General features: G+C 45.2%; 1 long non-coding RNA gene across 1 annotated transcript; it reads right to left on the bottom strand.

The window, feature by feature from the left end:
* Positions 1 to 12603: 12603 nt before the first annotated feature.
* Positions 12604 to 19205, bottom strand: LOC147678691 (uncharacterized). Its single transcript, XR_015302491.1, has 2 exons — positions 18867 to 19205; positions 12604 to 14143 (listed from the first exon to the last, which is right to left on the bottom strand). It is a non-coding gene; the product is annotated as an uncharacterized LOC147678691 (long non-coding RNA).
* Positions 19206 to 25482: the final 6277 nt, after the last annotated feature.

Genomic DNA, 25482 nt, shown 5'->3' with positions numbered 1-25482 from the left:
TAGGCTCTTTCAAAGTCACATTTTAGCATTCATTTATTAACCCCTCCCCTGCTGATGACGGAGAAGTTCCGTCATGGCCCTGCCGCCGCGCCTGCTCGGCGCTGATTTCACGCCTGCACGGCGCGTTCTATTGAGCGGGCGGGGACGTGACGAAACCGTTGCGTCATGAGCACAGCGCAACCGACGCTGGTGACGGAGCAGTTCCATCACCAGCATGCGCCCGCCGCTCGGCCGCCCTCCCCCCTTAGCACTGCGGCAGAATAGCCACCGCAGTGAAGGGGTTAATTTACTAGAAATATATATGAATAGACAATAGGTTATTAGAAAAATTCATTAAGTGTTTACAATAATAAAAAAAATTGTAACGTGTACTCAAATTTTATGCAGCAAATACTTAATATATTCTTAGGTATATGGGGAACGAAGGATCACTGATAAACAATACATTCTTAGAGACTGAAACTCAGGTATTTCCATCAAATAGCTCCTCTTGCATTTTTATATACCATTAGCTGAATCAGTGGCAAGCCAACACGTGTTAGCTGGCCAATTCAGCAATTTACCAGCCAATTATTTTCATCACAGTTCCATACTGTGACAGTTTTACACCGGGGCAGTTTTACCTCCCAGTAATTCAGGCCCCTAATTGTTAGGAAATGCCATCTATATTGAGACAAGACCTGGTAACATTTGTTCAGAACCCTGGAAAGAATTAAACAAGTTTAGAAAACTGGTGAGTAATTGTTTTAGGAAGCACTGACCACGCACTCTGTGTGTGTGTAATAACGATGAGTGGGTATAATAATGGAGTCATCAAGTTTGCAAATTAGAACATTTTCTTTTAAAGTGCACGTGTTCCGCGAACCGCAATGTTGGCGTAGTTAAAAAGTAATTGGAGGTAATAAAGACACTCTGCGTGTCAGCAGGAACGTTTCTGCTGCTGTCCAGAGCTGGGAGCCCACCAGGGCCGGACCGGGAACCCAAAGCAGCCCTGGCAATTTTTGTTCGGACCAGCTCCCTGGGTGCCTCATTTATGAAAAGTGACGCATCGCTGCGTGAAAACAGCGATGCGTCACTTTTCACTGCGCACTCCTTGCGACACCAATGATGCGTCATATTTAATGTATGACGCATCATGTCGCAAGGATTTACAGATACGTCAGTATTTCTGACGCATCTGTAAGCGCAAAAGTGACGCATTTCTGGAGTGTGTCACAAAAGTGACGCAACTCCAGCAATGCGTCCTTTCACATGGGGAAAGCCCCATGTGAAAGGGCTTGCGTCAGTCTTACGCCTGCTGTGAGGCAGGCGCAAGATTTTGACGCAACAGCGTCCTAAAAGTGACGCAGTGAAATCTCATAGATTTCACTGCGTCACTATTACGAGGCTTTTTGCGGGAGAACTCCCCCTCTGCATACATTATACCTGACGCAGGTATAATGTGGCGCAGGGGTTTAAAAAGTGACGCATCTACCTAGATGCGTCACTTTTTAAATATGGCGCAACAAGGCACATTTTGTACGCCGCTGGTGTGTCACAAAAAGTGACGCACCGGTGGCGCAAAACTGACGCAAGGCCTCATAAATAAGGGCCTGGGTTTGCAAGTGTGAAGAACTGCCGCTTTTGTTACTGGGGGCCGATATTGCAGCAGCCTGCCCTCCGCCTCCTTAAAGTCCCGGTGGAGGCTACTGTTTTCACCCAGATGGGCACTTGCAGGGCCGGACTGGCCTTAGCAGGCACCCACCGGGCAATCCCCTGGTGCGCCGCACGTGTGGGGGCCGGTTTTGGGCCCCTGGGCGCCGTTTTTGTTACAGCTACAAAATCGGCCCTGTACCAAAATCGGCTGAAAATTGGCCCCGCAAAGAGCTTGGCAGCACCTCCAACACCCCCCCCCCTCCCCCAGTGGGGAGGGGGGCTGGCCGAGCACTTTGCCAGGTCCGGTTGTGGTTCCCAGTCCGGCCCTGGGCACATGCCCCTCAGCAGTGGGTTTCCTTTCAGCAGCTCAGGCTCCGTCTCCTTTTCCTGCTACCAGAAGTCCTTTCTGGGACTTCTAGGAGCCTGGAAAGGAGATTTCCACCAGCATGTTTCCTGGTACATGTAGGTTTCATGATTGACCTCTGGAAATACTTCAAGGGGGAAGTGGATCTACGCTGTCCTTGGGCGAAATCTAGGAATTGGCAACATTTTAGTTACAACAGTGGGATTTACATTGCATAATATTTAGGCACTTTCTGAAAGTTTCATGCTGCACCATTTTGTTTTATGTTTTTAAGCAAATGTGTATCTTGCAACATACAAGGTAGAGACTTGTCTGCACAGAAAATGTTTTGTCAAGAGAAATGTTCTAGTTCGCCCTGCTTCCTGGCGGTATGTTTTTATGTGAGGTGCACACTTTCTTCTAAAACGTCACACAACAGATTCACATTTTGCTGTAACAGTGTACTCTTGTTAAACTTTAATGGAATTTCACAAAATGTCACGAGAAAAGGTAGCTGTAATAAATGTTTAATGTACGTTTCTTTGGACTATTTATTTGAAGGGATTTTGTTCACACAGGGCAGTCTCTAAGCATAGGTGACACAGACAAGCACCTGTGGTTGCACCTGCTCAGGGTGCCTTTGTTCAGCAAGAAATTGCAATGCTACCTGTTTGTCCATTAAAAAAATAAAATTCTGTAAATGTTTACATGGAGTACTGCATTTTTTTCTTTAAACAAAACTGCCACAGCTGGCTGTAAGTTCCAAAAAAACTGAGAAAGCAAAGAAACTTGATAAATAAAATGCTTTCTCAAGTCTAAATTGACTATGCCTTATGTATGTTGTTCAGATACTTGCGTAATGCATGAAATGTACTAGCATTTGTAATGCTTTAAATTGAGATATTTATATTCCATGTAGCAACCAAATTAACCAAGCGTGCTCCCAAATAATCAACATTGTTTCATGGACAAACGCTTCATTTTTATAGGGATAATCGAGGAGGTGATCGTTAATGTTAATGAAACTTCTAAAGCGCCCGTATACCCTGGGGTGTCTTGGCGCTGAACTGGAGTATAAGCCCTGTAGAAATGAAAGAGGAGGGGTTAGTTTCAAAACAACTAGTTTTTTAGTTTTTTTTCTGAAGGAAAAGAGAGAGTTAGCCTCTCTCATGTCAACAGGAAGAGTATTCCATATTGTGGCCGCACAGTAGGCCGTGCTCCGACCTCCCCAGCTCGCAGTTCGGATCCTTGGTACTAACATTAGTCTGGCATTTGTAGATCTTAACTGTCTGCCTGGGTGATACCATGAGAAGTTGTGTTTCAGCGGTACCTGTCCTGTCCCATTCAATGCTTTATAGGCAAGGCAGAGTACCTTAACCCCTTCAATGCTGATGGCACACAGTGCTCATGTGCTGATGACGGCTCCCAGCTGCCATGACCATGCACGTGATCGGAATGTGCCGCACAGGAGCGGAATTCCGGCCGCGGGCAAGGGGTTAAACTTGAAACATAGCACCACAGGCAACCAGTGGAGCTTCTGAACCTCTTCTTTGATTGATTGGTACTTGGGTATATTCAATAGGTGCCTGGCTGCAGCGTTCTGCACCATCTGAAGTTTCCTTAAATGTTGTCTCCGAAATCCAAGGTATAAACCGTTACAGTAATCTAACTTTGACAGCACCAAGGTGGTCACAACTGTTTTCCTGAGATCATAGGGAATGTAAGGCATAACCTTCTTGAGTTTCTTTAACAGATTAAATGAGGCTGAGACTGTGGCATTAGTTTGATGTGCGTAGGTACAACGTGGATGTTTATAGAGATGATCGAGGAGGTGTTCGTGGGTGTACGCTTCATATTTATAGAGATGATCGAGGAGGTAACTGTGGACTTGCGCTTCATGTTCATAGAGATGATTGAGGAGGTGATTGTGGATGAAATCATCATGTCTATAGCGATGAGCAAGGAGGTGACTGCAGATGTGCTCTTCATGTTTATAGAGATGATCGAGGAGGTGTTCGTGGGCCTATGCTTCATGTTCAATGAGGTGATCGAGGAGGTGTTCGTGGGCGTATGCTTCATGTTCAATGAGGTGATCGAGGAGGTGTTCGTGGGCGTATGCTTCATGTTTATAGAGATGATCAAGGAGGTAATCGTGGATGACCGCCATGTTTGTAGAGATGATCGATGAGGTGAACACGTGCCTGCTTTTCATGTTTATTGCAATGAGAAAGGAGGTGACCGCAGATGTACTCTTTATGCTCATAGACATGATTGAGGAGATGACTGCATACATCATCTTCATGTTTACAGGGTGATCAAAGAGGTGATCATGGATGAACTCCATGTTTATAGAGATGATTGAGGAGGTGACCACAGTCGTACTCTTCATGTTCATAGAGATGATTGAGGACATGACTGCAGACGTACTGTCCATGTTTACAGGGATGATCGAGGAGGTGATTGTGGATGAAAGTCTTGTATATAGAGATGATCGAGGTGGTGACCACGTGCCTGCTCTTCATGTCTATAGCGATGAGCAAGGCGGTGAACGCAGACATACTCTTCATGCTAAAAGACCTGATTGAGGAGATGACCACAGACCTACTGTTTATGTTAATGGAGATAATCGAGAATGTGACCGTGAACGTACTCTTAATAAAAATGATCGAGAAAATGACAGCAGACGTACTCTTCATGTTCATACAGATGATTGTGGAGGTGACCACAGACGTACTCTTCATGTTCATACAGAAGATTGTTGAGGTGACCACAGACGCACTCTTCATGCTTATAGCGACTATCGAGGAGGTGACCACAGACATACTCTTTACGTTTATAGCGACTAACAAGGAGGTGACTGTAGATGTACTCTTCATGTTTATAATAACCATAAAGGAGGTGACAGCAGACCTACTCTTCATGTTTATAGCGACCATTGAGGTGACCGTAGATGTACTCCGCGTTTATAGCGACCAACGAGGAGGTGACCGCAGATGTACTCTTCATGTTTATAGCAACCATCAAAGAAGTGACTGCAGACATACTCTTCATGTTTAAAGCGACCATAGAGGAGGTGAGTGCAGACGTACGCACTCTTCACGTTTATAGCGACCACTGAGAAGGTGACCGCAGATGTACTCTTCATGTTTTAGCGACCACCGAGGAGGTGATCGCAGACGTACTCTTCATGTTTATAGCGACCATCAAAGAAGTGACTGCAGACGTACTCTTCATGTTTATAGCGACTATCAAGGAGGTGACCACAGACGTACTCTTCATGTTTATAGCGACCATCGAAGAGGTGACTGCAGATGTACTCTTCATGTTTATTGCGACTATCAAGGAGGTGATCGCAGACTTACTCTTCATGTTTATAGCAACGATCGAGGAGGTGACCGCAGATGTACTCTTCGTGTTTATAGCGATCATCGAAGAGGTGACCGCAGATGTACTCTTCATGTTTATAGCAACAATCAAGGAAGTGACCACAGACATACTCTTTATGTTTATAGTGACCTTTGAGGAGGTGACTGTAGACGTACGTATTCTTCACGTTTATAGCAACCACCGAGAAGGTGACCGCAGATGTACTCTTCATGTTTATAGCGACCATTGAAGAGGTGAGCTCAGATGTACTCTTCACGTTTATAGTGACCACCGAGGAGGTGACCGCAGACGTACTCTTCATGTTTATAGCAACCACCGAGAAGGTGACTGCAGATGTACTCTTCATGTTTATAGCGACCACCGAGAAGGTGACCGCAGATGTACTCTTCATGTTTATAGCGACCACCGAGAAGGTGACCGCAGATGTACTCTTCATGTTTATAGCGGCCACCGAGAAGGTGACCGCAGATGTACTCTTCATGTTTATAGGGACCATTGAAGAGTTGACCTCAGATGTACTCTTCATGTTTATAGTGACCACCGAGAAGGTGACCGCAGATGTACTCTTCATGTTTATAGCGACAATTGAAGAGGTGACCGCAGATGTACTCTTCATATTTATAGCGACCACCGAGGAGGTGCCCGCAGACGTACTCTTCATGTTTATAGCAACCACCGAGAAGGTGACTGCAGATGTACTCTTCATGTTTATAGCGACCACCGAGAAGGTGACCGCAGATGTACTCTTCATGTTTATAGCGACCACCGAGAAGGTGACCGCAGATGTACTCTTCATGTTTATAGAGACCACCGAGAAGGTGACCGCAGATGTACTCTTCATATTTATAGCGACCACCGAGGAGGTGCCCGCAGACGTACTCTTCATGTTTATAGCAACCACCGAGAAGGTGACTGCAGATGTACTCTTCATGTTTATAGCAACAATCAAGGAAGTGACCACAGACGTACTCTTCATGTTTATAGCGACCATCGAAGAGGTGACTGCAGATGTACTCTTCATGTTTATTGCGAATATCAAGGAGGTGATCGCAGACTTACTCTTCATGTTTATAGCAACGATCGAGGAGGTGACCGCAGATGTACTCTTCGTGTTTATAGCGATCATCGAAGAGGTGACCGCAGATGTACTCTTCATGTTTATAGCGACCATCAAAGAAGTGACTGCAGACGTACTCTTCATGTTTATAGCGACTATCAAGGAGGTGACCACAGACGTACTCTTCATGTTTATAGCGACCATCGAAGAGGTGACTGCAGATGTACTCTTCATGTTTATTGCGACTATCAAGGAGGTGATCGCAGACTTACTCTTCATGTTTATAGCAACGATCGAGGAGGTGACCGCAGATGTACTCTTCGTGTTTATAGCGATCATCGAAGAGGTGACCGCAGATGTACTCTTCATGTTTATAGCAACAATCAAGGAAGTGACCACAGACATACTCTTTATGTTTATAGTGACCTTTGAGGAGGTGACTGTAGACGTACGTATTCTTCACGTTTATAGCAACCACCGAGAAGGTGACCGCAGATGTACTCTTCATGTTTATAGCGACCATTGAAGAGGTGAGCTCAGATGTACTCTTCACGTTTATAGTGACCACCTAGGAGGTGACCGCAGACGTACTCTTCATGTTTATAGCAACCACCGAGAAGGTGACTGCAGATGTACTCTTCATGTTTATAGCGACCACCGAGAAGGTGACCGCAGATGTACTCTTCATGTTTATAGCGACCACCGAGAAGGTGACCGCAGATGTACTCTTCATGTTTATAGCGGCCACCGAGAAGGTGACCGCAGATGTACTCTTCATGTTTATAGGGACCATTGAAGAGTTGACCTCAGATGTACTCTTCATGTTTATAGTGACCACCGAGAAGGTGACCGCAGATGTACTCTTCATGTTTATAGCGACAATTGAAGAGGTGACCGCAGATGTACTCTTCATATTTATAGCGACCACCGAGGAGGTGCCCGCAGACGTACTCTTCATGTTTATAGCAACCACCGAGAAGGTGACTGCAGATGTACTCTTCATGTTTATAGCGACCACCGAGAAGGTGACCGCAGATGTACTCTTCATGTTTATAGCGACCACCGAGAAGGTGACCGCAGATGTACTCTTCATGTTTATAGCGACCACCGAGAAGGTGACCGCAGATGTACTCTTCATATTTATAGCGACCACCGAGGAGGTGCCCGCAGACGTACTCTTCATGTTTATAGCAACCACCGAGAAGGTGACTGCAGATGTATTCTTCATGTTTATAGCGACCACCGAGAAGGTGACCGCAGATGTACTCTTCATGTTTATAGCGACCACCGAGAAGGTGACCGCAGATGTACTCTTCATGTTTATAGCGACCACCGAGAAGGTGACCGCAGATGTACTCTTCATGTTTATAGGGACCATTGAAGAGTTGACCTCAGATGTACTCTTCATGTTTATAGTGACCACCGAGAAGGTGACCGCAGATGTACTCTTCATGTTTATAGCGACCATTGAAGAGGTGACCGCTGATGTACTCTTCATATTTATAGCGACCACCGAGGAGGTGCCCGCAGACGTATTCTTCATGTTTCTAGCAACCATCTAGCGGCCCTCGAGGAGGTGACTGTGTCCTAAAGAGAGGAGGACTGGATCAAAAGATTTGGTACCTCATGTTCGCGAAATCTTAATGTTGAAATACATTTCAAAGCTTTTCCATAAAGTAACTACAATATAACGTGAAACCAGACCCTGAAAAAATGTAAATGGAAATATAAACATGATGTATCATAATTAACACAGCATAACAGTTACAAAGTCCTTCTTCCATGTGAATTTGCTCAACACGATAGCCATTACTATCTGGATTAAGAACGTTAATTAAGGCTTTATGTAGGCGAGCATGATGATTGGGTTTATTTATTTTTTTAATTCAACTAAAAATGCCTTTGTTAATCTATGTTTTATTGATATCAATTTATACCAATAATTGAGCTCTTGATGAAGTGCAGCAGTGTATAAAATGTATGAAGTATATAAAATACAATTATTGGACTCATGTTGAGTGTTTGACAATTGAATGAATAAGAGAAAGTAGCTGCTTTTCACTGTAAAATACAGAACAAGGCTGCTATTTAAAATAGTCATTCGAAATGTAATTAGATTTTTTCTAAGGCCTGTTTCTCAATGATGTGTGTGCACCACAGACAGAGAAACCTCGTGGCAGCATGAGTCCTGCCAGACAATGCCTTCTGCAATTGCTCTGCCAGTGTTCTCCGGGTCCTGTCTACCTGCCACTGATGGGTACATACTTGCCTTTTATTGCAGGCAGCTGAACCCTTGTCGCACTGACCACGACATTCACTATTAATGCGGGTGATTGTCTACCTTTCATCATGTCTAGTTCTGATATAATGTATTCATCGCTGCCGCGAGGCTCCATGTAATGCATGACAGGGTTCAGCCAGTCCTCGCTTTTCAACCAATAGCGCTTCATGCTCCTCAACCGTTCGGGTTCATCTGAAATCAAAATGGCGGCCCTAATGGAGCTTCCCATTGAAATGCATTGGACTGAATTCAAACTGTAAATGTTTGCTCCAGAGATCTGGGTGCCTTCTCGTGGTAGCAGTGTGCAAGAGCAGTCGGTCCTCGTCTGATCTCACGTGGGACGTACCCGAAACCACTTGTGAAGCAGCCTTATACCAACATCACAGATGCTACCTGCTCAACAAGCCTAAAATTCAGCATTTGCGCCAAAGTCCCCTCTGCCATTTTTTAGAATCCCATGACAAATCGTTTTCAATCATGAATGTCCTTTAGTGGGTACCCGTGGGTTGCAGCTGCGACCCCTGACTTGCCCCTTGCGACTACTGGCACTACATTTGCAACCCCTGGCCTCAGAGCTGGAAAAATCAGTGCCTCGAACACAGGGGTAGCTCGTCCTTATGGACATTGGTTGGGGTTTCAATCAGTTTGTTTTTTTATAATTTTTGTATTACACTGATAGTTGATAGTATTATTCCCTAATAGTGTAATAAAAAAATTGAGTATAATTAGCTGGAGTATGACCCTCCCTGGCAGCTGAGGCAAATAACAAATGCTTTTAAATGTATGTTGTGTGCATGCTTACGGATGAGAGTTTGCTTATGTGAGGGGGCAGCGTGTGTATGTGTGATTGTGTATGTATGTGTAAGCATGTGTGTGCGAGTGGACGTAAAGGTCAAATGGTGTGTGATGTCACTCCCGCTACCCCCGACTTCTTGTTGAATTGACGGTCATGTCTTTAATTATTACTGTGCTTAGAATTTAAGGATTTAAATCCAACCAAGGTTAATGACCTAAAATGTACCATTTATTACCGTATTTGGAAGAAATTCCTTGTGTGGATACTAGACCTGGGCGGTGACCTTCACTCCGTTCGCAGAGTTTGCAGAGTTTTCTGCACGCCGCACCGCGCGTGAAGTGCAGAAAACTCTGCTTCGCGATGTTCAGCTGAGTTTTTTCCCCGTTCGGAATCGCAAGTGGTAAGTTCGCGATCACGAAAAGTAAGTTGGAGAGCGAGCTGCCACTCGGGTAGAATTTCTATCCGAGCAGCAGAAATACCAGTACAAACTGCAGTTCGCACTGCACTCCGCGGCTCGTGGAACTTCGCAGAGGTTTTTTGTAACTTTGCGGAGTTTCGCGTAGCAAAACTCTGCGAACTCCGCCCAGGCCTGGTGGAAATGCCCAATCGACCGTGCTTGGTACGTGTTGTTACTTAAAAGCCTTCATTCGTATATGCGTTCATCCAGCCATGCCACTACCTTGCTCTGTGGGGTAATAAAAAATACAGGGGTCTACAGCACTGAAAGGTGTGAAACTAACATTGTCCCTCCCCTGTACTGGTAGACCACACGAAGGCACCCTTTCTTTCTTGTCTCACTCGGCAGAACTGTGTGCGGACATTTGCTGCATCAGGTACAAGAGCAGGTATTACCTCCTCTTCTGGGGTCTTCCTCTGTCCACCTGTCCTGTGCCCTTTCTCATAGGAGGTCATCAGTGCATGGGTGAGGCCCACTGTCCCACAGACCACAGAGATGAGCCACAGTCACCTGCTACACCAGGGCTCAAGTCCTAAAAAAAGAAGTGGGGGGACGCTGTCACCGGAAGTGACTTACAATAGGAAGTGACGTCACAAAAGGTGGCTTGTATCCTCATCACATTAAAATGTGGTTAGTTATAAATGAGTAGAAAAGTTTGAGGCGTCTATGTTGACGGTTATTTCCCCCCAATCAGCTCATAATCCATCAGCACAGTGGGACCCTTGCCGCCAGGCCGATCCAGTAAGCCAATAGTATTATACACGTTCCAATTTTCTTTTTCTCTAACAATGCAAACGATACCAAACACTGTCCAATATTTACATTGTGCGCGAAATAAGTGACTCTTGGCTTTAAATGACAAATGTGGTCTTAGAATCAGATCAGTTGACTGGGGGTGAGTGTTTGTCTGTCATCCCCTTTTGTTTCGCTTTGTTCACCCTAAGTGTGGCAGGGTATGCTCAGACGTGAGTCCCTTGCTCACTTGGCCACTGGATTCAAAATAGCCTGGCTGATGATGATTATGAATCCGAAACCGGTTCCAGGATGCTTGTTTCTGGTCCAGGGAAGACATGGCTTGGCAGTTCGGGCTGGACTGTTCCCATGAGGCACAGGGTCAGACTGATTTGCATATGGCCATGTCTGAACTGGGGTGGCTGAGTGAGCTAAAGAATGGTGATGGATTCAACCCAGATCAGTTGACTCGGTGAGTATTTGATTTGCTCTAAAGCTCCTTCCATCATCCCCTTTTGTTTCGCTTAGAATGAATGCACAACTTTCACTAGTGGATGCATGTACTGCCTCAGGTTTGATTGTTCCTTTCATTACCTGCATGCATGCTTTTTTACACTATCGTCCACTAGGTGGCACCTCTGAGTGAAGTCCAGCTGTTTGGCAGGGGGACGGCGTCCACCCGTTAAAATAAGTGGGGGGACGCCATTCACCCGCGTGGTACCTTGACTCGAGCCCTGTGCTACACTCTACACTCCATGCATCTCCCACCGCAGTGCACGTTTCTACCACGCGATACGCCACGGTGGTGTTATCTGCATCCTGATTGGTCTCCTTCAGAATGGAGAAACAGAAAGCGTGGTCCCTGAAATCACGCCAAACAATGTCTGTAGCGAACAACATCCTTCACAGAAGGCAGGGAGTGAACGATGACAACCCCAATGGCCAGGTGCGCGCTAAGGGCCTCGTAGGGTGGAGAGACAGTGCAATCCCATGTTGTATTATTTACTTATGTCTTACCACGTGCCATTCTCCTGCATGTGCAGAGTGAATGCAATCAGGGTTCGAATATCTGCTGCTACAGTAACTATTGAAGTACTTTTAATGCATTTTATTTAGTATGCTTTGCACGTTGTCACTTTAAACTGCAAAATTTGCAATATCATGTTATAGTATTTATTGATGTATGGTGAATTGGTCTGGATTTTTGATGTTATTATGAATGTATTAGAAATTCTTAAATAGTATATGTGGTACCGTTTTTTTTAACATTGTGTGATGTGATGATGTTTTGATTGCAATGATTTTTATTAATCAAGCAATAAAGATTTATATATGCTGAAAATAAAAAAGGGTGTCGAATATATGCTACAGAATGAGGTCAGATGTTCCCTCGATGTGTAGCTGGGTGCTGGATAACCCAATTGTGCTTGTCATGAGGTCCAAATGGAAATGGGATCTGGAGCTGACAAAAACAAGAAAGAATTATAGGGAAGATCAGCCAGAGGTGCGCCAATGTGCTGCTGTGAATAGTGCGGCAGGTGCAGCTGCACCAAGGCACAGAGGCCTCAGGCTCCCACTTCAACCAGCTTTTTGCAGTATTGTTTTCTCTCCAACAAGCAGCTAGAGGGCCTGTTTGCCTTGCTGCCCTAGGGCCCTCAGCAATCTTATACGCCGCCGGTGCGGCTGTGGGTGGGTGGGGGGGGAGGGGTTTGAAGTTGCCTTGCCTCATGACTCCCAACTGTCTTTTCTAGGTTCTCTAGGTCACGACCTAGGTAGGTGAAGCGATTCTGCGTGGCTGTCTCGTCTCTGTCCCTGGCATGAAGGCCCCCTCTAGCCTTTTACATCTGACGTATATATACGTATATATCAGACCATTATTGAACCTTTTGGAATAAACAAATAGGAGGAAGTGATCTGATGTTCTTTAACTTATTTTTATTCTGCCAAACCAAGCTTTTTGAACAACAATAACAAACGAGAAAGCAAATGACCAGTTGTTATGAAAGCTTGTCACGAGTCAGCAATAATTATTTTAGAACAGAAGGTACCAGATTTAATACTGTGAATACACGCGAGCAAACTTGATGGTCACATTGCAAAAAAAAGTGAGAAGCATTCTATTTGTATCATTAATATGGAAATGATGAACAGATGTGCCCTAGAACAAAGGACACCTAGAAGAGGAAAAATATTATAATTATAACACCGCATAACTTCTTTAATCTTCGGGTGTAAAGCGTCAATGGGGGCAGTTGGGGCAACAGAAGACAGGTGCCTCTCGGCAGCTGCCATCCATCTCCTGGTCCGAGACAAACAATATGGTCTACGTGGGCATGCCCGCCATCTTTGTTTCCCGACCTCTTCCTGCTCATATGTCCACACAAGACACACCCAGGCCCCCTCACAGTCTCAGCTGCTTGCTAGGCCACCTACTGGTGTACCCGGGAGCATGCAGTCTGCCTGCCCAGAGGCGTGAGCTGATTGGCTGACAAGTGATTCCTGAACCATGAAGTGACGGTCAGGGAAGTCCCGCCTATTTATCCACTATTTCCTGTTCAAGGATGTCAAACAGGAAGTCAATGGCAACGGGCAAGCAGCAACCTCCGATGGAACACCAGTAGACGCTGAGTAGGGACAGATTTATGCAGAGGAACTCTGCTTACTAGCCATGAACTGGAATGTTTTGATTGTAAGGAATTACCATGCCTAATGAAAACCTTTCACACCTCTGCTATAAACTAGGCCCTAGGGGTAGGCAAAATGTAAAGTTCATTAGTGTTGATTTTTACAAAGTTTCAATACTTCCCAAAGGTTGTTCAGTTGCAAAAACTTTACTAAACTTCCCTTGTGAGTAAAGATTCTTACAAAAACATGTTTGTGAAGGATTGCCTTTCAGAACCCTTTTCCAAGAAAATGTAATTTTCTCTGAGATTTGAATCTTCAAATTCGATTTGAGATGTTTTTTTGTTTGTGCAATTTAACTCTTGGAACCTTTGCAAAGTGACAGAAGCCTGCAAAGATTTGTAGAAATTTGTAAAGGAAAAAATCAGCAAATTCACACAGACCTACTTCAAACATTTCTTTCATTGTTGTACTGTTTCCAAAGAAGAATCCAAGAAAGTACCAGGGGCCACCAAGGTATTGACATTGAGGGCTGGCCCATGGCACCTCCGTTGAGTTGTAGGACGATCAGTGACTGCCACCCAACACTACTGCGGCCTCTTCCTTCCTTTCATTTGCATTTGGCGAAGAGTGGCGAAGAGTCGAGAGCGCCCCCTGCCGCTCGCACTGCGTCGCGCCCTGTCTGGGTTCTGGTTGCATGTGCAGTAGTAAGCGGTCAAGGTGTAGTCAGGGTGCTGAGAGGGCGTGGCTCCTTCTAAGTCATGGACTCCAGCCAGGAGGTACTGCTTCTCCATGCGTGGGCGGAAATAGGTGAGCTGGCAGCCTGGCACCACCTGAAATAAAGCAGAAGAGACACTGGTTGGTGGGAATTAAGAATGTAATATGGGTAAGGTGTGCAATGAGGGCCCCTAAGGTCTTCGAGGGGGGCCCCTGCTGTGTGCCCCGTGATGGCTGAACTGGGCAAGGCAATGTACAATCTGACCAACCGCAGCACCTGGGTACATAGAGAGACTACATGGGTGGGTAGACCTTTTAAGAGTCAGAGCACATGTACTGAGTCCCCATTAGCAGGGCTCAGGGCATTTCAGAGCCATTACACCAGTGCCTAGTAGTCAAAATGGGGGGGAAAGTGGGGGTGAATCCTGCAAAAAGCTGTTTCTTCACACTGATTTGATTGATTGATTTGATTTTGGGTTTTATAGAGCGCATAGCTACCCTAGGGCATCCCAGCGCTAGTGACCACTGTCCTGTGGGGTGAGGAAACATGGGAGGAGGGCTCAGGGGAAGAGTAGGGTCTTTAGTCGTTTCCTGAACCTGAGGTGATTGTGTTCTTGCCTTAGGGAGAGAGGAAGGGCATTCCATAGTCTGAGGGCGTTGTACGAGAACAGGCGACCGCCTGTTCTGGACTTCCTAATTCTGGGAAAGTTTGCAAGGGAGAGGGAGTTTGATCTTAATTGTCTACTAGACTGTTGTTTTGTCACAAGTGGCCTAAGGATGGGAGGGCCTTCGTTGTGCATTATTCTATGAGCTATGCACAGGGATTTAAAGTTGACCCGTTCCTTCACTGGCAGCCAGTGCAAGCTTCTAAGGGCTGGCTTGGCCGAGTTCCTTGCTGCGGTTCCTGTGAGGATTCTGGCGGCCACATTTTGTGCACATTGAAGTCTGTGGACTACAGAAGCTGGGGCCCCCAGATAGAGGACATTGCCATAATCCAATCTGGAGTTCACCAGCCCCTGCATTAGGAGCTTCCTGGATTGGAGGGGGAGTAGATGTAGAATCTTTCGTGCCATCTTTATAAGGCCGAAGCAGGTTCCTGCGGTTTTCCTAGCTTGAGTCCTAAAACTGAGCTCCTGGTCCAGCCATATCCCAAGGCTCTTTACTTCGGGTTTGGGGGATGGCGGGGTTCCCATGCATGGTGGCCAGGGAAGGGGAGTGGGGATTTTCTTAGGGTTTCCCAGGAGGAGTATTTCTGATTTCTCCCCGTTCAGTTTTAATCGGGAATCGCACATCCACTGGTGTAACTTTTCCAGACAACTGAATAGATTAGGGAGGGCGTTGTCTGATTGGTTGAGGGAAACGACGAGCTGGGTGTCGTCAGCATACAATATTGATTTAATGCCAAAAGGTTTGACAACATCCTCGAGTGGTTCCATGTACACATTAAAAAGTGTGGGGCTAAGGAAGGATCCCTGAGGCACCCCACACTTAAGTGCTTGAGCCTTGGAGGTGGAATACCCATCTGCTACTTGAAAAGACCTGTCTTCAAGGAAGGATGAGATCCAGGCTAAAGCGGAATCCTAACTAACGTTTGCATGGAGGTTGGTGTGGCCCAATAAATGTGTGCACTGTGCAGAGAGGCTTTTAGAATGTATCGGAAGTCGCAGCTATATGATGTTTTGCGTTGAGTTGCACCGTGCATGTACCTGAATACATGTGTAGTAGATATACCCCCGAGTTGCCTCACACTTTGGTGCCCCCTGTTTTAGTGCTATCACAACTATGAACTCATCTGGGTTCATGATTATAATAGAAATGTGTGGCCGTGGGCACCCCTCTAAGCTTGATTAAGTTATAGCTGCCCTTTTTATTAACCCCTGACGCCCTCAGTCTGACCAGATATTGGCCTGGCAGGCACGAATGACAGCGTTGCAAATCACTCCAGTTTCCATTTTTTTTCTATATTTTAAAAATAAAAATGAAGGACAATAAATTATGTTTCCTTGTATTTAAGTGTAGAAATCAGTACAAATTGAAAACCGAGAGCCATAATCAAGTTTGGGGGGGGGAGGGGGCGGAATTTTTCTTAAATCCACGAATGCAAATCTATCACTTTGTGGTGGAGCAAAATGCGTCCTCATGTCAGGTTTCTGACGAGGGCGCATTTAGAAACGCACCTTGACCATCAGCAGCCCGCGTACTATTTTCCCATGCGTTTGTGGCACATATTTAATAACACACATGTCCTATTTGCAGTAAATGTTTACAGTGAATAGTGCATATTAATGTGCAGTGACATAATTGTATAATTTGGGGAATTTCTTGTAACCAGCATAAGGCGAAATCCCCAAAATGACGTGAGTTACGCCAGCGTGATGTAATTTCACCCACACCTAATAATACAAGCCCTCCTTTCCTCATCCTTGTGCCCTGTCCCCCTGCACAAACACACGCACTGCTGACTTCACACCCTCACCCCTCCCTGCTCATTTACCCCGGCTCTTTGTCCTTGCACGGTATGCCTCGCGCACTCCACCATCCTTGCACCATTTACACCCTCGCTTCATTCTGCAGCCTGGCTTATCACCATTCAGGTTCTGCCGACCCCCAGTCACAATAGAGGGACATGTCTATGGCTGGAGGGGACTATTCCTTATTTTAAGATGGACTTTTACAGAGTGTGACCCTAGCCTTGAGAGGCAGCACGTGCTGGGCACAGCAACAAGACAGAAGCCAGCATGTGAGGACAGAGGGACAGGCAGGTACTTCTAGGAAGAACTAGGGCCACAAACACGGAAGAGATCAGAAACACAGGACGAGGCGGGTGAGGTGGAGGGGGGAGGGGCTGCAGCCCAGCAAGGCACAGAATTGTGAGCTTATGTGCTCTCGTGCTCAGTTCTTCCTGACACTACGGGGCATATTACCAAGCATAAGCGATAATTATCGCTATTGCTTGGTTAGAGACAAAAATTTACCGCTGAGCTGCGGCAATTTTTATCGCAAATAAACCTTGGTATTACCAAGGTTTATCGCAAATGCGATAAAAATCGGCCGCAATGCATGAATATCGCTGAAAAGTCAGCGATATTCATGCATTACCGAGCTAATGCTCTTAGCCATGTTATCCACCTCCCTTTGGATAACATGGCTAAGAACTGCTCAGGGCAGGTGTTAGCTTTTGGAGATATTCGCGCTCAGCGCGAATATCTCCAAAAGTTGGTAATCAGAGATAGCGATGTTAGCGACTGTTTCCAGTCGCTAACATCTTGGCACGCCCACTTTGCATGTCATTAGTGATAAATATCACTGACATGCAAAGTGGGGCCCAAGATGGTCGCTATCTCCTACTAGCTGTCACTAACTAGCTAGGTAATAGGGAGATCATTTTATCTCCGCTTTCTTGGCTTTTAAAGCCAAAAATGCGGAGATAAACCCCCTTGATAATATGCCCCTACATTCCTTGCACACTTACTCGCTGCCAGTCTCTTCTTCCTGCACACCTATTTCTTGTCACTTCATTCCTTGCACTCTTGAGCCCTGACTCTGTCCTCTCCTTCACTCCTTAGCTCTGATGCTGGTCTCACTTTGCACTGTGAAGCCTTTGCACTCTCGTGTGCTTGCACACTATCTTGGTGACACTCTGATTTTCTGACACTCTTTTCTCCTTGAACACCTGCCCTTGCAGCGCCCGATCCGTGCACAGTGACCCCTGCCACACTGCTCTCCCTGCACAGAGAGCACGTGACACCCCTGTTCCTGTTTATTGCTCAAATGCTCCTCTGCTGTCGGTGGCAGCCTGTCACACTCGTGGCCTGGCTGCTTCCTCCCAGCCCACCCCTTTCCCTGCTTAGCTACCGCCTGGTTACACGTTAGACGCGCCGGATGTGTGATCTGATTGGTGGAGCTAGGGTCAAAATGTCAGAGGACAATCCGTCATATCTAGAAATGAGTACTTGGAATAGAGGGAGAGAGAGAGAGGCAGGAGAAAGATGGAGAGAAAGGAGTAGTGTGTGTGTTTGTGTGTGTGTGTGGGGTGGGTGGGTGGGTGGCAAGGGTGTGTGTGTGTGTGTGTGTGTGTTGGGAAGGCAGAGGGGATGGGGTGTAGGAAGATCTGTAAATTGCACAACAGGTCAGTGAGGTGGAGAAGGCTCTTAACTCATGGCTGTCTCTGCTCCAGCCTGACTGGCCATGAAGTATCAGTCATATGTTATGTTATGTTATATTATGTTATGTTATGTTATGTTATGTTATGTTATGTTATGTTATGTTATGTTATGCTATGTTATGTTATGTTATGTTATGTTATGTTATGTTATGTTATGTTATGTTATGTTATGTTATGTTATGTTATGTTATGTTATGTTTGGAGAAAGCTCTTAACTCATGGCTGTCTCTGCTCCAGCCTGACTGGCCATGAAGTATCAGTCATTTGTTATGTTATGTTATATTATGTTTGGAGAGGGCTCTTAACTCATGCCTGTCTCTGCTCAAGCCAGACTGGCCATGAAGTCTCAGTCATATGTTACGTTATGTTATGTTATGTTATGTTATGTTACGTTATGTTATGTTATATTATGTTTGGAGAGGGCTCTTAACTCATGGCTGTCTCTGATCCAGCCTGACTGGCCTTGAAGTCTCAGCGGCATGTTATGATATGCTATGTTATGTAATATTAACTATTTATGTCATGGATGTTATGTTATTTGGATTTGTAGAGCACGGCTAATCACCCTTGAGGGTTTGCGGGTGCTGAATATGTTCTGAATATGTTCTCAATCCCTCTGCTCTTCCCTCAGGTCTGTCTTCCACTTCCTCCTCTGCCCCCTTCTCTTTGATTACCTGTACAAACGTGAAGGTAGAGTTCCTTCGTTGGGCGCTTTGTAGGACTACCACCGTCCTTCCCGCAGGTAGATCGGCGGAGGAACACTTTGCCCCGGGCCGGAGCGAAAACACGGCACATGGCGAGGCTGGGATGATATGGCCAGCCGGTCCCTTCTGCCGAGCCGTCACCAGGAAGGGGTCACAGCCGTCTTTGTCCCCCGCGGAAGGGGACAGGAAAGCGTAAAGCACCAGCAGGAGCCCCGTTGACAACTTCATCCTTGAGCAGACGTCCTCCAAATTTATGAGGGGTGAGTGAGTGAGCGAGTGAGTGAGCGAGTGACAAACAACAGATGAGATAAAGACAGTGAAAGGACGGAGGGTGCTCTGGTCATTACTGTGAATCATTTACCCGCATCGCGGGGGACTTCACTCCCAAAGATCGTCCAAAACCTATAATGATTGACTAATGTCCCCACCGAGCAGAAGGTCTTCCCCCTTGGTGGTCCGGCCTACCAGGAAAGGAGGTGAACTCCTGCAGCTGAGGCCTCTGGGGCTGGGGCAGTGAGAGTTGAACATGAGGCAGGTGATTACCAGCCAGTGAGAATGCAGGCATCATTCATTTTCAATTAAATTATATAATTTATTGGTGATTTTCTAGCTGCTGCATAACCTTGCAGACACCCAAGAGCGTCAAGGTGAAATGGGATGAAGTGGAAATGGAGGGGCGACGCAAAAGAAGGGCAAAGCCCCAAGACTGGAAGTATTTTCATCATTAACATTATTCATTGTCCAGGACCTTTTTTTAGTTGAGAAGAGGTATTAAGCAGCGCAGTGATCACTCCTTCTGACGCTTCCTCTCAAGAGCACAATAACTCACTTTGCAATCATAGGGGCATATTAGCAAGAACCTCGTTAAAAGGCATTGAGAAAGGGCTATTGGAGGCCTGGCAGGGATTGAAGAACAGATGATGTTCCACACCAGAAGCCACTCTTCAGAATGCCGCCTATGGAAACCCAAATAAATGTGGGGTACTTCAGAACATATAGGTGAAAGTCAATTAAGTAAATCAAATGTCGCTTTTGAGGGGGTTACCATGTCAACCTGGAGAATACATTTCAGTGCAAAGCAAAAATAAAGTTGGAGACCATGAAATGAATTCTACTTTTGTTCTTAATATGTATTTGAAGTATTATGCCACGCAATAAGCTGTTATTAGAAACAAATAATTTAAACTGCTATTGAAATGCAGATAAACAAGAATATAATTGGCTTTGCAAGGTCAAGGTGAAAAGGTAACAATATTTCTTAATAATACTTCAGCTGTCCTGTTTTCAGTGTTTATGTTTTCTGTGTTTTCTGTGACTCTTTTAAGCACACAAAGTCTGTGTATTGCACTCTCACTCACATTCCATTACCCTCGTTAACATCTCATTCTAAAGCACCTGAAATGGGGTGCTTAAGTTTGCTCCCCACTGTCTTTCAGCTCTCTTCGTCTGACTACATCAAGGCTGTGCTGCTGTTGGGTGGACATTCATTTCTGCCAAGGGTCCCCCATGGCAAATGTCTCACTTTAAGTATGTCATGACCTTTTAATAGGCATCACATTGCACTCTGGGACTTTAACTGTTGCTGTTGACATTGTAACTGTTGGCTCAAAAACCCCAGCAGTAAAGTGCAGTTGGTTAAAAAAATCCAGGATTAGCTGGAGGTATCACAGATACCAGTGGGACACCTTGGACCTACGAATTTTGTAGGTACAAGAAAAGCAATGTGCCAGGTTTTCACCACAGTGCCATGTGCACGGTATCAGAATACTCCTCACAGATACCTGGCACAACACCTTGCACTAAATGTTTCACGCTTGGAGCGTTTGCCAGTAGACCTGCTATGAATACTGTTTTGTTAGAAACAGGCTGATGTATAAAAGGGTTTTACACATTCTGTGGGTTCATGCAATGGTTGATATTGTCCAATATTCTTAAGAGCCAGCCATTGCACCAAACTGTGAAGGAATTAAACACTGCCAAAAGGTCAAATATGCTTCTAATATTCCCAAATTCTCAACAGTGCACAAAGTAATTAGACCAGACCTAAACCATGCTTCTAAACCATGCACCTTGAATTTAATCACACAGAACCAGAGGAAACAAAAGGAAGAAGAATCAATATGATAGTGGCATCCCTAAGCAACACAATTCAAACAGAATATTCTTAGACCAGCCAGCCTTTCTTGCTGCTACCTTGCATAACTAGGTCAGATTGTGTAGGCCCGTTCAGGAAGAAATAAAAAAGGATTCATTCTCTCACTTTCCTTTCTTTGAATGGCATTTTAGTTTGTGACTGGGCAGGTATTTACAGGTTTACATTGACAGCTATTTCTCTTTCGGTGCGGTTTTATCATTTATTAAAGGTTTAACCCTAAAACAGGATAGACTAGTAATACCCAATAGAATCTCTATGAAGTACTAAGAGAAACAGTTCAATTCAATTCCATTTGCAGAAGGAAAAGGCATACATCTATCACACAGCATTCATCCAAGGGCTAGAAGTGTAAACACATGTTATTAAAGATTAATTTGCATACTTGAATTATTTATTTTTGTGATATGACGAAAAAGGAATGCATAGCTATTTTACAAAATATATATGATAACATGCATGTGAGAAAAATGGTATGCTTACTATTTATGTGATCAATCCAGTTTTGGAGAGCATATGTCAGTCTAATACAAATAAATACAATAGATTGTTGGAAATATTCAGCAAAGATAAGATGGACTAATGATAAGATTAGAAAGTGCGTGTTCTGCCAAAAGATCAACAAATATTTAAACACTATTGCAAGCCTCAAATCAAATTTAAAAAAAGATAAACAGCTGTAGAAAACATATTGCTGTGAGATTTCAGGAAATACACAAATTAACATAAATAGAGTTTTGTTTTTCTCTTAAATAACTTACTAGTGGTTTGAGAGCCACCATTCTTTATAAAACAGGTTGTGAATATTTCAAAGATCAGACGTATTACATTCTTCTGGAAAATTTGCAACCTCAATATCGTTTTTAAAGGAACCTTTCTTACGACGTAAGCGGGACAAGGTACCATGTACTCAAAGTCCTCCACATCTTCTGAATACATTTAAATAGAGTACACATTTCTGAACCAAAGATTCATAAGGGGAGAAGTATACATTACATAGTCAGGGCTGACATAAAAGAAGAATGCTTTGGTATATTGTGCTAATGGCAAAAAATCTGTGCAGAACTTAGGTGTGTAAATAACAATATAGGGCCTGATTAGAATGTCGTTCGGAGTTGCCTCCAACCGACATCCATGCAGTTTTGGAACTGACCGACCTCGGGCCGGTAGTCTGAAACCGCAATTTCGATGCGACTGCATATGGTGCGTTCGCAGAGTCCCATTTCCCTATGGGAGCTTGTGCATCGGTCAGAAACCGGCTGCAGCACAAGTTCCCATAAAGAAATGGGAGTCACTGTAAATCCCTGGACCGTGTATCAGGCACATCACAGTGCCTGCCACATGGTGCAGGGATTTACAGGGGGCACCTTAGGTGCCCCTTGGCCCCCAACCAGAGGCTGTGGAAGAAGGGGGGGCCTGTTAGGGGCCCCCAAAGTTACTTTCTGACAGGCTTTCTATTTCAGAAAGCCCTACATAGAAAGCCTGCCGGAATCCGACATCCACACAGGATTCTGTGGCAATTCCAACGGGCGGGCAGACGGGCTCCTTGAGCCCGTAGGAAGCTAGCCGGATTGACCGGCCGATTTCAAATCTGACCGCCGTCATTGTAATATGGCATTCAGATTTGAAAACCTTGGATGATGGTCAGAAAGCCTCCGACCTTTGGTCCTGATGAACTGATATAATATTTTTTTGATTTCCTGGCAACCATTGTGCAGTGCTGACATTTGCTGACATTTACCTGCTAGTGCATACTTTGTTAAGCCTTGTTTGCACTCCGTCAATGCCGAGAGCAGCTGCAGCCGGTAGTGGGAGTACCGGATCGGTGGTGACGTGGAGAGGTGCAGGGTGGGGGGTGGTAATGTATGGATTACGGAGTTTAACAGGTAAGTAAACATATAAAAAAATTAAATGAATTTTGTTGCGCGCACTGCATTGCATTTGGTGATGCAGCGCACGCAACGAAATTTGTTTTATTTATTTATATGTTTACTTACCTGTTAAACTCCGTAATCCATACATTACTACCCCCCACCCTGCCCCTCCTCCTCCCCACGTCACCGCCCGGCCGGTACTCCCACTACCGGCCGTGGCTGGCCGACTGTGCTTTGCCAGGCAGTGTGCACCACAGCAGATGGATTCCTTGGAAGTATAGTAAGTGCCGGAAGGAAGCATTTGCTGCAGAGAGGCGTATAGTGAGGCATAAACTCTATTTCATACCTCAGCAGGATGATTTGTACTAATTCTTGGTTAGTGGTTCCTTTTACTTATTGGTTGTGGCTTTCCCTCACTCAGAGGTAGCGCATTTGAAAAAACTAGGCCTGGGCAGTGAACTCTGATCAGTTTGCAGAGTTTTCTGCACTGTGCGGAGCACGCGGAGCTCTGAAAAACTCCGAAACTTCTTACCTCAACATTAAGTTGGTGGGGGAGGAAAATCCAACACTAGACTACCTCCCAGCAAGATTTTTCAATGTAGGTGGTCGTGGATGGTCGCGAGGACTCGCGTTGAGAAACCATCCGTTCGTGTTGAGGAAGCTGCTGCTCAAGTAGAAAATCTACTCGAGCGGCAGAAAGAAGCAGCGCCCTCTTGTGCTGCACATGGTGCATTTCGTTATGATTTTACAGCGTCGGACATAAAAATCAGTGCGAACGACATGACCTAATGCACTCCACCACTTGCAGAACTCCGCGCAGTGTGGTGGAGTTTTTTGGTTACGCGGAACTCCGTGAACTCTGCCGAGGCCTAGAATAAACACTCTCTAAAAGAAGCGAATACACTCAAAAGTGAGCATAGGGAATAATACATTCTATAAAGGTGGAACAAGGAAAGAGTAAATGTGGAAAGAAGGAAAAGGAAAAAGTACTATGTGAATAATGACAACTAGTCACAAATACATTATTGACTAATCTACTACAGTCCATGAATTCTGTTTCTACACCTCGCTCTACATTGACGTTGCTCATGATAATTCCTATGAATTTATTTGTCTTTCTGCCTTAGGTCAAAATGGACCTTCCAGTATGTCTGAAAACACATAGGGAAAATAAAATACATAAAAAGCCAACATTGCATCTTAGCCTGTCCTCTTTGGTTGGTAATGCCATGGATGTGTCAGAGGTCTCCAGATGTTACATATGAAGGGGTTACCTGTGGCCGGAGAGCTAAGCACCCTCCTTCCTTCGTTCATTCGCTCTCGTGGAAGTGGGGAAACACTGAAGTATGGGTGGGCACCAGGGGCGTCTCTCACTTCAGATTTTCTGATCTAGGTGTGAAGATGCTGAAGCAGGCTCTCTAGCCCAATGGCTGGCCTTGAAGGCTGTTCCCAGTGTCAGGCCGGAAGGGATGGGGTGGCTGTCAGCAGCAGGTTCAGGGCTAGAGCAGAAGAGTGGCTGAAATTCCCGCGGGTCTCCCACTTCTGGTAGAAGCAGCAAATAGGCAGGTGGGGCCAACATAGCCTCTAAGGTGGACAATACGCCCAGCCTGAAGAAGGTCAGGGTGGTTTTTGCTAGCCCACAAGTGAATTTACAAGTCCCCTAACCTCATGCCACAGCGGAAGAAACAAAGAAGAAATTGTTTAATGTTTTTAGCCTCAAGATTTAGGATACATGTAGGCTGAGGTTTACTCAGAATTTCATCATTTTGAAGAGTCACAGGCCTATCATCAAGATTAGGTACTTAGTCCTGACTGGACTGCCTTCTCAATCAGCCTAATTACCCTGAGAGGGGAATGTTGCTTTCTGAAGAGATCTTAACACCAACTTGAAAATACTTCACTTCCTTCACTGTGATTGGCTGACAGCCGTCCTGAGGCGCGGTGAGGCTAAGAGATACTTTGACAGAGGCCCAGAGATCATTGTGAAGAACCCACATAAGGCAACAGACCTGCTGCTGACCGTTCTCCCCCTGGCCTGAGGTTCCCCAGTCTGCCTCTATCGACCTGGAGAGTAGCAGAGAAGTCCAGTGTTCTATTCTGCCTGGTGCCCAAGGATGTTTTGATTGCTTTCCATGTGGCTGTGCTCATGAGTGCTTGAGCCTGCTGAGTGCCTCTGCCCTTGAACAACTGTAGGAATGTTTTGATAATTTGTATTGGTCAAAATATTTTATTATATATAAGAATGCACAGAAACCAAATACATAAACTATGACCTAATAATAGTGAAGCACTGCTTAACAAGATAGCGATTAATTTAGACATTGAGCTACTGATATGAGTATTAACTTAATTTAAAATAGAAATAAAAATAATAAGCTGCTATGACATTTTACCCAATGAGTAAAATTAAAACTTCTTTACGGGTAGGTCTGCAATATTGGCATCTAAAGGTTCCCAAATTAACAGTCACTTTGTGAAAATGTAAGACTGCAAGCAAGAGATAAGACAGCGCCTTTTGCTCATAAAGGTAATCCAAGCCCACCATGTATGAACTAATAAC

The sequence above is a fragment of the Lissotriton vulgaris genome, chromosome 12 (assembly GCF_964263255.1).
Source record: "Lissotriton vulgaris chromosome 12, aLisVul1.2, whole genome shotgun sequence".
Lineage (NCBI taxonomy): Eukaryota > Metazoa > Chordata > Amphibia > Caudata > Salamandridae > Lissotriton > Lissotriton vulgaris.
This window is presented reverse-complemented; position numbering and strand designations above follow the sequence as displayed.